Here is a 15,051-nt window from a genome sequence, read left to right as displayed (position 1 = left end):
GAGAGACGGAAAGCTGGCAGCGCTCTGGTTGGTGCTGTGCCTCTGGCACTTAGGGATGCTGTCAAAGCCCTGTGTGCTTTAGTTCCTACCTGCATAACGCAGGGTTTCTCGTACCTCCATGCAAAGCCCTATCGTGAGGATTATATAAGATAGCAGCAAGCCCATCTCTGGCAAGGATCCAACAATCAATAATTGACCATTGCCGTCGGTTACTATGACCTTATCATATGACGATATGACCTTATCATAACCCTTATCATATTGCCTGTTCATTTCTGCTTGCAGGTTTACACTGAGACAGTTTCTCTAGTGCAGAGACCCTATGTCTGGGGAATCTGACACATGGCAGGGGCAAGTGTGAGACCTCACTCCCACCCCAAACAACAATGCAGCACACACAGGGGTCAGTTGTTGGTTCCTTCGTAGGTTTGAGCAACTGGAGGTTCCGTGAAGTTAAGTTCCCACTGGGTGCCCCGTGAGAACTGGAAGCCCAGTCTGAAGAGTTTGGCCCCAAAGCAGCCTTTCTCACCTTATCACTTTGTCAACTGTTACAGCAACACTTACCTCGTGGTGAGCCACACACCCCTTAGTGCAAACAATGGCAAAGACCTCTATCTTCATGAAATCCCCACTCTGTGTCTGTGGCGGGCTAAGGCAGCTGGGCAGTGGGCTGGAGCCTGGAACCCAAGGTCCCGGAATCAGGACTTCCTTCTTAGGTCTCTCCTCCCCTATAGAATATACTTCTTAGGTATATTCAATCTGTTTTTTCCAGATTGTCATTCAAAGCCGTTGAGATCACCTTTGATCATTGGTCCAGGGAATTGTGGTGATCACTTCTTAGTGATCTCTCAGCTCTGTTGAGGTTTTTTTTTTCTTATAAGAGAAACTTCTGACTTTATTATTTCTGGTGGGCAATCTGAAGTAAACCAAAATCCCCACAACTGGACCAATAGGTAACATGATAAACGGAGAAAATATCAAAGTTGTCAAGGATTTCGTCTTGCTTGGGTCCACAGTCAAGGCTCTTGAAAGCAGCAGTCAGGAGATCAAAGGATGCATTGCTTTGGGTAAATCTGCTGCACAAGTGTTGAAAAGCAGATAGTACTCAGAGGACTAAGTTGTGCCTGACCCAAGCTGTGAGCTGCTTTTCAATCCCCTCGTATGCCTGTGAAAGTTCTGCAATGAAAAAGGAAGACTGAAGAAGAATTGATGTGTGTGCATTACGGTGCAGGCAAAGAATATTGAAAGCACCAGGGATTCCCAAAAGAACAAACAAATCCATCTTGGAAGAAAGACAGGCAGAATGCTCCTTAGAGGCAAGGATGGTATGACTTTGTCTGATGTACTTTGGACATATCAGGAGAAAGACCTTAGGTTTGTAGAAGGGCAGTGAAAAAGGAGGGGCCCCAACAAGGTGGGTGGACATGGTGGCCGCCACCATGGGCGGGAACCTAAGAACAATTGTGAGGACGACGCGGGGCCAGGTAGGGTTTCGTTCTGTTGGGCACGGGGTCACTAAGAGTTGGAAACGACTTGATGGCACCTAGCAATGACAATCTGAAGTCAGGTTGCATTTTGTCTAGTTATGACTTGAAGGAGCTGTTGGATAAATTACCGTATAGACTCGAGTATAAACCAATCCAAAAATCATTTAATGCACCTAATTTTACCACAAAAACTGTATTAAAATTCATTTTTAATAGGGTAAAAATCCCCATCTTAAGAACAGAGTGAACCTTGATACATGGCTTAATCCTAAAAGTCACCTTGGATCAAGGCCAATCATGCTAAGTTGTTTAGTTTCACTGTGGCAACGTGGGAGGGAGGGTGGGAGGGAGCAAACCTAGTGCAGAGTCCAGTGGGGAAGGGGTTGAGGGAGGGGCGTGATTGTTTAAAGAAGGGGGGGGGGGCGCTGTAATGGAATGACCAGAAGAGTGAGCTCCGATTGCTTTCTTGCTTTGTGGCTGCACAGAGCAGGAACGGGTTTGTTTTAGCCTTGTAGTCTGGTGGGTGTGGATGAGGTGGTGGCCCAGTGTATTTGAGTTGCAGACACCTGACACTTGGAGATCCGGGTGCCCTGAAGTTGTAGGCTGGCGCAAGCAAGGTATCCGAACCCGACACCATGGACAAATGCACTGGGTCTACTCGCCAGCTTGCAGGGGAAGGCTCCCTTTTCCTTTTGTGTCTGAAGCACCAGCAAGATCCACTTCGGGTTTTCCACTCTGCTCTGCATCTCACGCAGTAAACAGGAGGGGAGCTGGTGCCCTCACAGCAAATACACCGGTGTAGAAAGCCATTCACTGAGTGCCAATCTGCAAACGAAAAAGGACCAAACACCCATAATCCCCCTCCACCTGGAGATCAACGTGTGTTACTCAAGACCCTTCTTGCATGTTTTTTTAAGCAAAAATGTGGTCACGCTTCACAGCTTTTTTTGAACTTTCAGGAACATCTTTCTGCGTAAATAACAAGCATTTTTAAAGACTACATCTCAATCTATTTATTTATCTTAGCCCAACGACATTTGTTGCTTATCTGGAGTGCTTGTAATTTTTTTTTGACTGTTCTTAGAGTGCATGAGCAACTTCTGCATGTTTTTACGCTAGATCTTCGTCAAAAAGCCGAAAAACGATCTTCGGCTAGATGTGGATTAATCCAACGAACACGTCAAAAGCTGTCTGGTTCTCCGGACCGAATCCAAGTTGCACGCCCCCAGGCCATGCATTCGTCACCTGTGCGTCTCTTGGGTTGTGCGGCCGAGGTCCACTAGGGGGCGAGCAGGGACAGCCGGGCGGGCGGGAGGCCGAACTACGCATGCGCCCTGGAGCACGTGCGCACGGCGGCCTGGGCGGGAGGGGAAAGGTAGGAGGTGAGAGGTGAAGGGGCGGGGGAGCGGCCGGGACGCCGGGCGGCCGGGAAAAAGAGGGCGGGCTTCACGCACCGGGCCGCGAGCCGGGAGCGCGCACGCCGCGCCGCCGCTGTTGCTGCCCGGGAGCCGCTGCTGCCACAGGTACCTCCGCGCGCGCCCTCACGGTGCCGGCCCGCGGGCCCGGCTCAGGCCTCTCCCCGCGCGGACTCGAGGAGCAGGGCTGGGGGCCGCCCGGGACCGGAGCTCAGGCGTGGGCGCTGTCCAGCAGCCCGGGGCCGGGCCCGAGACTGCAGCCTGGGGAGGGGACCGGGCCGCCGCGTGCGGACCCGCCGGGCCGAGCCCCTCAGGGCCGCCCGCCCCCCCCCCCCCCGGGGACCCCGGCCGGCAGCAGATGCAGCTGCTCCGTCGCGTGCCCTGGCCCCGTCGTCCCCGGGCAGCCGTCCGCCCTGGAACCTGCTCTGGGGTTTCCCGAGTGCGGGGAGAGCGTGCGGCCCCGTCTCCTGCTGCTTTTCCAGGGCTGACTGAGGCACCACGTAGCTCCCCGTGCCTGCCGTCGCCTGGTGTCCAGTGTTGTGTGTTTGTATGAACCTGAAGTTTGCTCCCTCTCTCCGCCGGTGTTTACTTCTCGGTGGGTTTGTGACCTCAGCCTACCGCACGGGGTTGCAGTTTCACGGCAGCGCTAGCTGCAGGGGAGTGTTGACTGCAAGTTGTTCGAGTCGAACCTGTGGCGGCTCTGGCCGGGCTCGCCCCTGGCTGCCCCCTCCCCGGTTCTGTGTGGCAGTCAGCTGGGTGATTCGACGTTCTGGGGCGGGGGAGTTTGTAATTATTTTTGTGACGAGAAAATAGGCTTTGAAATTGATGCTAGCTTCGTGTGTGGCTAGCTCTTCAGTCGGACCAGTCCAGACGTTTTGCAGAGTCTAGTTAGGCAGCGTCTTTATTGGTGTGCTGACGTCTCAGCAGTGTTGTGCCAAGATTGAAGCCTTTTTTAAGGCAGTCTGGTAAGCAAGCGCCGGACTGCTCACCGCAAGGTTGGAGGTTCAGATCCACCCGCTGCTCGGCAGAGAAAGATGAGGCAGGCCATCTGCATTCTTAAAGACGTATCGTCTCGGAATCCCTATACTGGTGTCGCCACGATTTGAAATGGACTGGTTGGCAGTCGCATGGGGTGGATTTTTGGAATTAGTGCTGTGTGCATTTCAGATATACTTGAGTGATTTCCTGGTTGCCGAACGGTAAGCATTAGCCCAAGGTCAGCCGTTTGAAACCATTGCTGCTCTTCCGGAGGAAGATGAGGTGTATTATTCCCTTAACGATTTACCGTCTAGAAACCCACAGGAGCACTTCCACCCCGTGCTAGAGGGTCGCTCTGAGTTGGAATTATCAGAGGGAGGGAGGGATGCCTCTTTTCATCTCTCTTTATGTTGTCTAGGAACCCTGGTGGCACAGTGGTTGCAGGTTAGGGTCATAACCGCGAGGTTAGCATTCAAACCCACCAGCTGTTCTGTGGAACAAAGCCTGAGCTTTCTATTCCTATAACGAGTTACAGTCTCGGAAACCCATAGGGTCACTATGAGTCGGAATCGATTTCACAGCAATGAGTACACTGTTTAGGCTTTGGGTGCTTTGCAGATTTACAGAGTTCCCACGTGGGTACATGATGTTAAAACACCATAAATATATTTAAAAAAAATTTTTCATTTCCATTGTTTTGGTCCTAAACCGAAAGAATTGGTTTTAATTTGTGAACTCATCTGGTGATTGTGTACTTTCTTTTTTTCTCTTGCGATTGTAGCAAACCCCACATCTCTCTAGAAGACTCCATGTTTTTTGTATTCTCTGGTTTAACCGCCTCACCCCCACCCCATTATTTTTCCATCCTGAGGTGTGGGTAAAGAATTGCCTCCAGGTTTGAAACATAAAGCTGTGACTCGCCTGCAGTCATGTGTGAGCAGCTGCTCATATGGACACCAGTACGCATGCATGTTAGCATTCATGGTAGGTGTCAGGGATGTGCACCCTCCCAGGATCTAGCCAGGCACACGACTGTGTTCCACTGACCCTGGAATGACCCAAGAGCATGTGCTATTTGCTTACCCTCACCCCTGGGGGCCATTTCCTGACCACCAGTGGTAGTGTTTCATCTCTGACGGGCACGTCATCTATGGTGTGTGTCACCATTTCTGTTGACCGGATGAGAAGACTGGCCCTTATAAAGAAACTGGGCTCTTAGGGTAGACTTAACACCACCACCTGTGCTACATCTACTTCCACGTAATTTACTGCCTTCCTGAACTGGCATATGAAACAAGGCCCAGGAGACTTCTCTTACCACCTAAACTAGTAGTGATAATGGGTAATATCAGTCAAGTGTTTGTGCTGTCTAGGTACTGAGCTTGGTGCTCTATTATTAGTTTATCTCAATTAATTCTCATAATAACCAGGTGAGGTGGCACCGTTTTTGTCTCCTCTTAAAGACGTTCTCTCAGTGCACCTGGGTTACCTAGTAAGCAAGAGGCAGAAGCTGGGTACAAACCCACACTTGTCTGCTAAGGAAGTCAGTGCTCTTCCACCTGCTGGTGCCACAGCCCCTCCCATTCACTCCCCGCCAGGCACAGGGTAGCAGAAGAAGGTGGGAGGGTGGAGTGAGGAAGCCAGCAACAGATGCCTCAGCGATGGTGGGACTCAGCAGGAAGAGAACAGCGCTTTGGCTTCTGCATTTGAGCCTCCACTTGACGCTTGGTCAGGGCTCATCACTCAGACTAATGTTAAGACTCATCTTTGTTTACATCGGCCTTATTTAATTTCTGCTATGTATTTTTGTTACAGTGTTTACTGTATATTATCACATTGGTACATGCATCTGGCATTTACAAACACACTTATTAGGGGTTGTATATTTGACTCGTTTCTCTTTGAGCGGTTCATGATCGCAAATCCTTGGTAAAAACAGTGGTTTATTTGGCTTTGTGTGACAACAGGCAAGATGTGTGCTAACTTCTGAGACCCTGTTCCTGAGGGAGAAGTCAAGTCACATCTAGTATGATTCCATGTTATCAGAAAGAATTGCTGTTATGGGAGAATGGTTCATTTGTGTCCCCTAAAAATGTGTTTTTAAATTCTAACCTCTATGTCTGTGCTCAGTCCCATTTGGAAATGGTTGCCTTTGTTATGTTTAATGAGCAGGACTTAGGTGGAGTTTATCTTGAGTCAATCTCTTTAAGACATAAAAGAGATTAAACAAGTGCACAAGGCAGAGAAGAACAAAAAGATGCTAAGCCACCAAACTTTGCCCTAGAGAAGAAGCTGAAACAAACAACGACCTTCCAGAGCTGACCCGAAGAAAGCTTTCTCTGGCATCCTGACTTTCCACTTCTAACCCCCTAAACTGTGCGGCAGTACATTTCTGTTTGTTGAACCATGATAGTTCTGCTAGAGCCGCTCAGGAGAACTACGGCACATTGGCAGTGGAGGTGTAGGGGGTTACTTTAACAGCCTCCTAAAACGCGGAAGCAGTTTTGAAATTGGGGGATGGGTAGAGGCTGGAAGAGTTTGAAGGTGCCTAATAGTAAAAGCCTAGCTTGCCTTGAAGAGTCATGTGGCCATCAAAACCCTTTCTGGTGAGGGCTCAGAAGGAAGTGAGGAGAGGTATAGAGAAAAAAATCTCAGAGGAATACATATGAGGGGGCTTCAAAAAGGTTTTGGGAAAATGGAATAGAAAGATAATGAAAATTTTCCATGTAACTTTTTGAAACTCCCAGACACGGTGCCCTGGTGGCATAGTGGTTACACACTGGGCTGTGGGCCAAAAGGCCCACCAGTTGCTCTGAGGAAGAAAGATGGGGCTGTCTACTCCCATAGCAAGTTACAGTCTCAGAAACCCACAGGGACAGTTCTGTCCTGTGGGGTTGCTGTGAGTTAACATTGACTTGATGACAGTGAACTAAAAAAATTTTTTTGTATGGTGCCAGCAATAGCATGTTGCGTGCTAGAAATACGGATGTTAAATGTGCTTCTAATGAGGCTTTAAAAGAAAACAAAAGAACATGTGATTGAATGATGGAGGAAGGGCAATTCTTGTTAGGTAGCACTTGTCCAAATGGTTTAAGCCTGTCAGATGTGTGGTGGAAGGTCAAACTTGCAATTGAGGAGCTTGGATAGAAGAGTGATGACATGTCGAAGCAACGGGTTAAAGGGCCTGTGTGGTTTCTCAGCCCTGCTTACAAGTGAACCTGGGGCGGGGAGAGATGGACTTAAAGATAAGCTGTGCAAAACGAACACAGAACTTAACATGAGGAAATCCTCCGGTACACACTGAAGACATGGCTGCACAGTCTTTTGTCGAAGAGCCTGTGGAAACCCATCCTCCACTCAGCTGGAAGGAAACAGACAGACGAGAAGGAAAGCGCCCCCTGTCTCTTGGAATTCTGCAGGCAGGGAACAGGCCAAAGGCGCTACCTCTGCTGTCCTCCAAGAAAAGCAGCAGACCACCCTGGGAGCAGCTTGATGGTCCGCAGAACCCCGCAGGGGAAGTGGAGCTGCCTTACTCTCACATGGGGCTGTGGCCTTTGGGGTGTCAAAGGATGGGCAGGGCCTCATGGGTCTCCAAGGCTGGTGCTACAGCCTTCTAGGTCTCAAAGAGTTGGATCTTCACTTGGTTCTGGAGTGTGAGGCATGGGATGGTGCCCAAAGCAGAACGGGTAGGGCAGAAGAGGAACCTGGCCAGGACCAAGGCGGTGGGGTTGCTGCTCAGATGGACTAAGAGGAATGAGGCCACCAAAAGCCAAAGGATCTCAGAGTCTAGAGGACAGGGCCATTGCTTAATGGTCTCAGTGAACAAACTGAGAAAAAACTCAATGCCACTGGGCCGTTGTTGACGTACAGGACAGAGTAGAACTAGCCCCGTGGGTTTCCACCACTGCAGCTCTTTACAGGAGTAAAAGGCCTCATTATTCTCCTGCACAGCAGCTGGTGGTTTTGCGCTGCTGACCTTGCGATGAGCAGCCCAGTGAGAAACTCACTGTGCCACCAGGGCTCCTTGTCAGATTGAGAGCTTCCCTGACGGCCTCCAATCTCTTTTTTTCTCCAGTTCAAATCCACTTGCCACTTGGTAGAAGAATGAGTCAGTCTGCTCTTATAAAGATTTACAGCAAAAAAAAAAAAGATTTACAGCCTTGGAAACCCAACAGTGGCAGTTCTACCCTGTTCTTTAGAATCTCTAGAAGTCAGAACTGAGGAACCAGCAGTGAGTTAGTTTAGTTTGAACTGCTGATCTTGTGCCACTGCACCACCTGTGCTCCTGTTTGTTAATGCCACCCACTTAGGGTATTTTTGTTAACACTAGATACCTAAAAACAAAAACAAGAAACCTCAACTCGCTGCCCTCAAGTCCATGCTGACTCATAGCAACCCGCTGTGGGTTTTTGGAGACTGTAACTGTTGACAGGAGTAGAAAGCCCAAGCTTTCTGCCAAGGAACTGCTGGTGGTTTCGAACTGCCCATCATGTGGATTGCAGCCCAACACATAACCACTGCATCACCAGGGCACCTACTAGATACTTAAGGCCTTGGTACTTCATATTAATAACCTGTTACACATTTTTAAAAATTACTGTCCCGAATATGAAAGCAGAATTGTTTTCAGTAGTCATTTGTATGAGATATAGCACAAATATTACCTTTTAAGCTGTAGTAACTGTTGAGGCGCCTAATGTAACAATTTTAAGTAAGTGCATTCCTAAGAAATAAAAATGATTGAACTTCTATATTCAATATTGTCAGGACCCACAGATACAAGAATAATCAGTTTAAAGAGGGAACCAATTACAAGGATCTACATATAACCTCCTCTCTGGGGGATGGACAACAGAAAAGAGGGTGAAGGGAGATGTCGGATATAAGATATGACAAAATAATAATAATTTATAAATTATCAAGGGTTCATGGGGAAGGGAGGGGAAAATGAGCTGATACCAAGGGCTCAAGTTGAAAGCATATGTTTTGAGAATGAGAAGAGAAACAAATGTGCAAAAGTGCTTGACACAATGGATGTATGTACGATGTGATCAAAGTTGTATGAGCCCCCAATAAAATGATTAAAAAAAACAAAACAATCAGTGTGTGGTGTCCAGTGGAAAGAGACCCAGGATCCCCTACATCTGTAATATCGCAGTGCCCACCTGCAGGGACACAGCAGGTTGGGACCTCTGAGCATGGATCTGCACTGCCATCAATCCCCACTCTGAGTCAACAGAGGCCAATGGAACTGTGGGACAACCAGGTGGGTGGCAGCTCAGGGTGGACTGTCCTCGCACAGACCCCTCATAGTGACACTGGAGCCATTGGGAAAATAGACGGTGATAGCAGCACAGCCGACTTACACCCCAGGGGGGTGACGGACAATGCTATACTGCTTAGTGTAGGTGGGTTGTGTGCGTTCCTGTTTGCGGCTTGCTTTTTGTTGTTGCTTTTCTTTTTGGGTGTGTGTGTTCAGTGTGGTGGCTGGTTGGCTTATGGCTGCAATTGATGATGCAGTTGATCTTGTAGGGTTGTGATTTTGTCGTATGATGACCACCAACGTCATCCTGGGACCAGGTCAACCAGAGATGGGCAAACCCCGGGACAAGCAGATGGAGTCTGGGCTCCTGCTTCACTCTGGCCCCGATTCCAGAACAGTGCGTCTGATCACATGCCCTGCTCAAACTCCCCTGCATCAAATGGTCCCTGAGGAGGCTGCTGCTCCATCAGTGTGGTGAAGAAATCAGATGGTGCCTCGCTATCCTCGCTATCCACAGGGTCTGGGTGTTACAGGCTTGTATTCAAACAAGCAGCCGTCTAAGCAAGGAGTCAGCTAAGTCCGCACGGAAGAATCACGCCAGCTTGTCATCCAAAGATGACAACGACAAAATTCAGATATGTTGGAGGGGGAAAGAAGCATCAGCCCTAAAATGATGAACACCAATTGTAGAAGGATACAGTGGACAGTGGGAGCCCAAAACCCATCTGCAGAGTATCTATCAGACTGAGCCGCTGGCAGATCCCTTCCAGCCATAGGCAGGAGTCTCCAACAGCCTGACGATCAGGCAGAGACCACTGTCACCTTGACTCTGCTGGATCAAACTCCACGCTTGACCAGCAGACCTCCCTGTGGACCCAACCTGAGTTGGTTCTGGGTGCAAGTATCTCTTACGTGTTCCATGACAGAAATTTCTTCCTTGGCTTTGGGATTGTTGATGAGAGTCTTTTTTTTAATTTACTCATTATTTATATTTTGGTCTTTATGTTACTATTATTTTATCTTTACCACCTTAATTTGATTTTGTCTTTTATTGTTTCCGTTGGGTTTCCCTGTTTGCAATGCACAGAAAGAGTGGATGCCTAGTGATAATAACTGATACAGGGGCTGATGGGGGTACAGGCAGTGGGAGTGGGTGATAGGGAGGGAAATGGGATTTCAGGAAAGAAAACAAGGTGGGAGGGAGCACTAGAACTGCCTGTGACGGTGCAAATAATTTTAAAGGTGCTTTAACCATGGGGGGAGGGGTGTGTACTAAAATTGTGTGTGGTAATGATTGTACTGTTCTCCTTGATATGATTGAACAATTGAACTATTTAATTGCATGATATGTAAATTGTGCCAATAAAACTGTTATAAAAAAGAATTATCAGTTCATGCACATAGTCTTCGTAATAGTTGTGCCATTCCCGTCTCGAGTTCTAGAGTGTTTCAAATTGGTTTGCTTTGTCGTGTTATAAAACATAGCCTTGCTTTTCTTTCAGCTCATTCTGATGCAGGTGTTGGTGGTTGTTTTGACTTTAGGCATTCCAAAATCCACCTCATTTAAAAAATCATTTTAACATCTGCCAGTTTATGATTCCACCATTGAAGGGATTTGTGTTTGTTCAGGACTGTTTAAATTGAAATAAAATGAGTTTTGAGCAAGAAATATTTTCAGAAGTAGACAAAACTACCTAACGGAGAGAGTATTGTTTGACACACACCCCCACCGCCCCCCACCCATGCCCCGCCCCTACTTTGGGAGGTCTGAACAAGCCTAGGGTATTTGAATTTCAAGCAAGCTTCCATATGGTGCTGCTCCTGTTAGTTGGCCTCTCCACTCTGAGGAGACAAGTGCACCTGAAGCTAGAGGGCCATGCAGGTGCATATCAATTTTTGTAACTAATGGCCATGAATGTACTTGGCTCTTGACTTTAGTCCGTTTTTTTTTGTTTAGATCATATCTTAAGATAACATTCTTGATATATATATAGAGTGCTATCTCCATGTTTTTCCCTTGCAAACTAACGTCTGTTTTCTGGGTGTTCAGTGCTGCTGTTTAGTACAGATCATCTGTATAGAAGAAATATTAATAGAGAAGTACAGAAAGACCCCATAAAAGCTAAACTTGTCTGTTATCCTAGTGGTAACCACTAGTAATGTTTTGGTAGCTATGTTAGGCTGGGTGGACTAGAGAAACCAATTCATAGACACACTCGTGTGTATAAGAAAGCTTCATGTACAAAAGCAGTCGAATATTGAGCAAACAGCCCAGCCCAGTGCAGATCAAGTCCAGAAGCCCCATATTACTCCATATGTCCAATATCAAACTATAAGTCCTCTTCAGACTCAGAATTGCACACATGCAATGACGCCAAATGCAGGATGCTCACAGGCCAGTGGGTGGACAGTCTTGTGGATTCAGTGATGGTAGAAGCTTCTCAGCGCTGGTGTGGGTCTCCACATGGCTCCTCAAGGTCCAGGGCTCTTGCTGCCATCAGCATATATCCAGATCTCTTGTCAGTAGAGAGTCTCTCAGAGTGAGTGTCCCACCCCCAGCGAGCTATTTATCTCCTTAGCCCCTTCACTTTGTAAGTCTCAAATTGACAACAGATTATATAACTATCATACCCTGATACACCCCAACCCCCCAATATCAGCTGTGTCCAGAATCCCAGAATGTTCCTTCCTGCCCTTTCCCATTTTATATACCTCCTTTTATATACTTTAGAATCACTAAATCTGATTTTTCTCATCTTTGATTAGTTTTCACCTGTTCTTGAAATGGAATCATGTAGCACATATCTGTTAGTTTGATTGCTTTTTTCAATCAATTGCCTTGATACTTTTAGGCTAAGAAAAGTTTTTTCTTGGAATCTTGTGTGTTTTCAATATGTATATATCCTTTCACTTAGCATAATATTTTCAGAGTTCATTGATGTAGCATGTAACAGCTCCTTTTTTTTCCCTACTCCTTTATATGCTAAAATAATATTCTGCTTGTGTTAGTTTGGGTTGACTAGAGAAACAAATCCAGAGACATTTGTGTATAACAGAGCTTTAGGTCAAAGAGTAATTGTTTATTAAGAAAACATCCCAGCCTAGTCCAGATCAAGTCCCTAAGTTCGAAATTAGCCCATATGTCCAATACCAGTCTATAAATTCCTCTTCAGACTCACATAAGACCTGCAATGACATCCAATGCAGGAAGATCACAGGCCTACGGGTGGAAGTATCTGCGGGCTGGCGTGGGTCTCCACGTGGCTCGTCCAGCTCCAGGGCTTTGACTGGGATCAGCACAGGGTGTGTGTGTTCTGCCTCCAGGGAGGAAGATAGAAGTTCCCAGAATCCTTAGGAGAAGGCCGTGCCCACACAGAGGCCTCATTGGCTGTGACCTGATTGGCAGGCTAGACTCCACCTTTTCCCTCAAGTTGACAGGAGATTGTGTTACTGCCACATGTTGTATGACTATATAACATTTTGTTTATCCACTCTTTGGTTGATAGACATTTGAGTGGTGGTTCAGATTTTTAGGCTCTTTGAAAAATGTTGAATAATGAATAATGTTGTTGGGTAGCATTGATGTGTTTTCCTTTTACCTGGATAGATACCTGAAAGTAGACTAGCTGGTTAGAAATTGCCAAACTGTTTCCAAAATTGCGCACAGTTTCCATTCCCACCAGTAGTGTGTACAGTTTTGCAGCACTGACTGGTTTGCTGCCAGCCTAGAATGTCAGGGGTGGTACCCAGTGTGTTTTGGATTTGCATTTTGCTAATGAGTAATGTTGAGCATCCTTTCATGTGTTAACCATTTATTTAAGAAATGTCTATTCTAGTCCTTTAGCCACATTGGTTGTCTTTTTGTTGTTGAATTTGAGTTCCTTATATATTTGTGTATCAGATAGATACTTGATTTACATTTTTTTCCGTCTGTAGTTGGCCTTGATACTTTTATACTGAGAATTGTTAGGTGCACAGAGGTTTTTAATTTTGAAGGACTCCAATTTATCAAATTTTACTTTCACTGTGTGCATTTTTGTTGTTGTGTCTAAGAAACCTGCAACCCTCTGAGGTCTTGAAGCTTTACTTTTGAATTTTATAATTTTAGTTTATACTTAGAGGTGTTTGATTTCATTCCAAATATGATTTGGGATAATGGCCCAGTTTTAGCTTTTTGCATGTGAGTGCCCAGTTGTCTAACACCATTTGTTGAAAAGGCTATTTTTGTCTCATGGAATTGCTTGGCGCATTTGTCAGAAATCCATTGGCCATAAATATATGAATTTATTTCTGGACCTTCAGTTCTGTCAGTTGATTTCTGTGACTATCTACATGCTGTTCCACAGTGGCTCGATTATTGTAACTTTGTAGTGAGCTTTGAAATTGGAAAGTATACATCTTTAAATTTTTGGAGTGTTTTTTTTGGAGGAGGTCTTATTTTGGGTTCCTTACTTTTCCCTATGATTTTAGGGTCGTCATGTCAGGTTTTGCAAAGAAGTCACCTGGGATTTTGAAAAGAATTATATTGATTTTGTACATCAATTTGACGAAGATTGGCATCTTAATAATAATATTACGTTTCCAGTCCATGAATACGTGGTATCTTTTCATTTATGTATATAGATTTAAAAAAATAATTTCAACAGTGTTTTGTAATGTTCAGTGCACAAGATTTGCAATTCTTTAGCTAAACTTATTCCTTTGTGGTTTATTATTTTTGTTGCAATTCCTGTAAATGGAATCTCTTGATTTTATTTTTGAATTATTCAGTGTGTGTTTTAGAAATAACAACTGTTTTTTATATATTGATCTTATATCCTGCCACCTTGAAATAATTTATTATTCTTTGTTAATAATAGCCTTTAATGGTTTCCTTAGGACTCTTTATGCACAAGATCACATTACCAGTGGAACAAATGTGATAAAATATAGTAGAACTATACTCACTTTGTGCCAATTTCTTGCTTTTGACCTTGTACTATAGTTGTATGATGTAACCATTACCTGGAAAGTGGGAAGAGTACATGGGACCACTTCATGCCATCTTTGGAACTTCCTAATAATTGTAGAATTCAAAAAAATTTTTAAAGGGGGGAAATATCAAGTAGTTTTGTTTTTTCCTTCCCTGTCTGGATGCCTAATTTTATTTCTTTTTCTTATCTTATTGTCCTGGGAGAAGCTTTACTATAATGTTGAATAAAAGTGTGAGAACAAGCCTTCTGATCTTTTCTTTTTTGTTTTTGTAGCGCTTTAACTTTTATTATTTTAAACTTAATTTATTCCCGAGCCATGAGTTTTGCTTCTTCAGTTTCTTCTGAGAAATCTTTTTCTTCTGTGCAACCTCCTCTTCTGGTTTGGGAACGATCTGTTCCTTCTCAGTCAGGATCATCTCAGTGTGGCAGGGGAGCTCATGGATGGGTTGATCCGACCATGAGCTCTCTAAGTCCGGCGGCGCATCTTGGGGGCTTTGTTCACCTGGATGTGCTCAATGACCAGAGAATCCACATCTAAACCCTTAAGTTCGGCATTACTTTTCTGCATTTTTAAGCATGTGAAGCAAATTCACTCTTTTTGGGCCACCGACCCTGGGTCCAACCCCATTGTTTGACCTGGGCACACCTGCCAACACCACCATTGTACTGTCGGAAAGGCACACATTGCTTCTGCAGAGTGACGTCTTTCAAGTATTTGGTGGCTTTCTGGATGTGCATGCCTTTGATGGCCTGGGCAGTTTCACGGGTGTTCTTGAAGTGGATCCGGAGGTTCGACCCTCTTGATTTGCAGGATTTTGTAGGGTTTTTTGGGTCGAGTGAGTAGCAAACCATCTTGGCAGTTCACCTCAGGCCGCTACAGTTAGTCAAGCTTTCTGATCTTATGGAAAACTTCATATTCAGTTAAAAAAACTGCC

General features: G+C 45.7%; 1 protein-coding gene across 3 annotated transcripts in view; it reads left to right on the top strand.

Moving 5' to 3' along the window:
- The first annotated feature begins 2,867 nt into the window (after positions 1-2,867).
- The window catches only part of SCAP (SREBF chaperone), an 84,047-nt gene continuing 71,863 nt past the window's right edge, over positions 2,868-15,051 (top strand). For 2 of the 3 annotated variants that reach the window (XM_075547254.1, XM_075547252.1), the window contains exon 1: positions 2,868-3,010. The gene's annotated coding sequence lies outside the window, so the exon portion shown is untranslated. Of the gene's footprint in view, positions 3,011-3,476; positions 3,498-15,051 lie in introns of those variants that run through there. The other variant, XM_075547253.1, reaches the window with a different exon arrangement.

The sequence above is a fragment of the Tenrec ecaudatus genome, chromosome 4 (genome assembly GCF_050624435.1).
Source record: "Tenrec ecaudatus isolate mTenEca1 chromosome 4, mTenEca1.hap1, whole genome shotgun sequence".
NCBI lineage: Eukaryota > Metazoa > Chordata > Mammalia > Afrosoricida > Tenrecidae > Tenrec > Tenrec ecaudatus.
The sequence above is the reverse complement of the archived record's forward strand: the minus strand, read 5'-3'. Positions and strand labels throughout refer to the sequence as shown.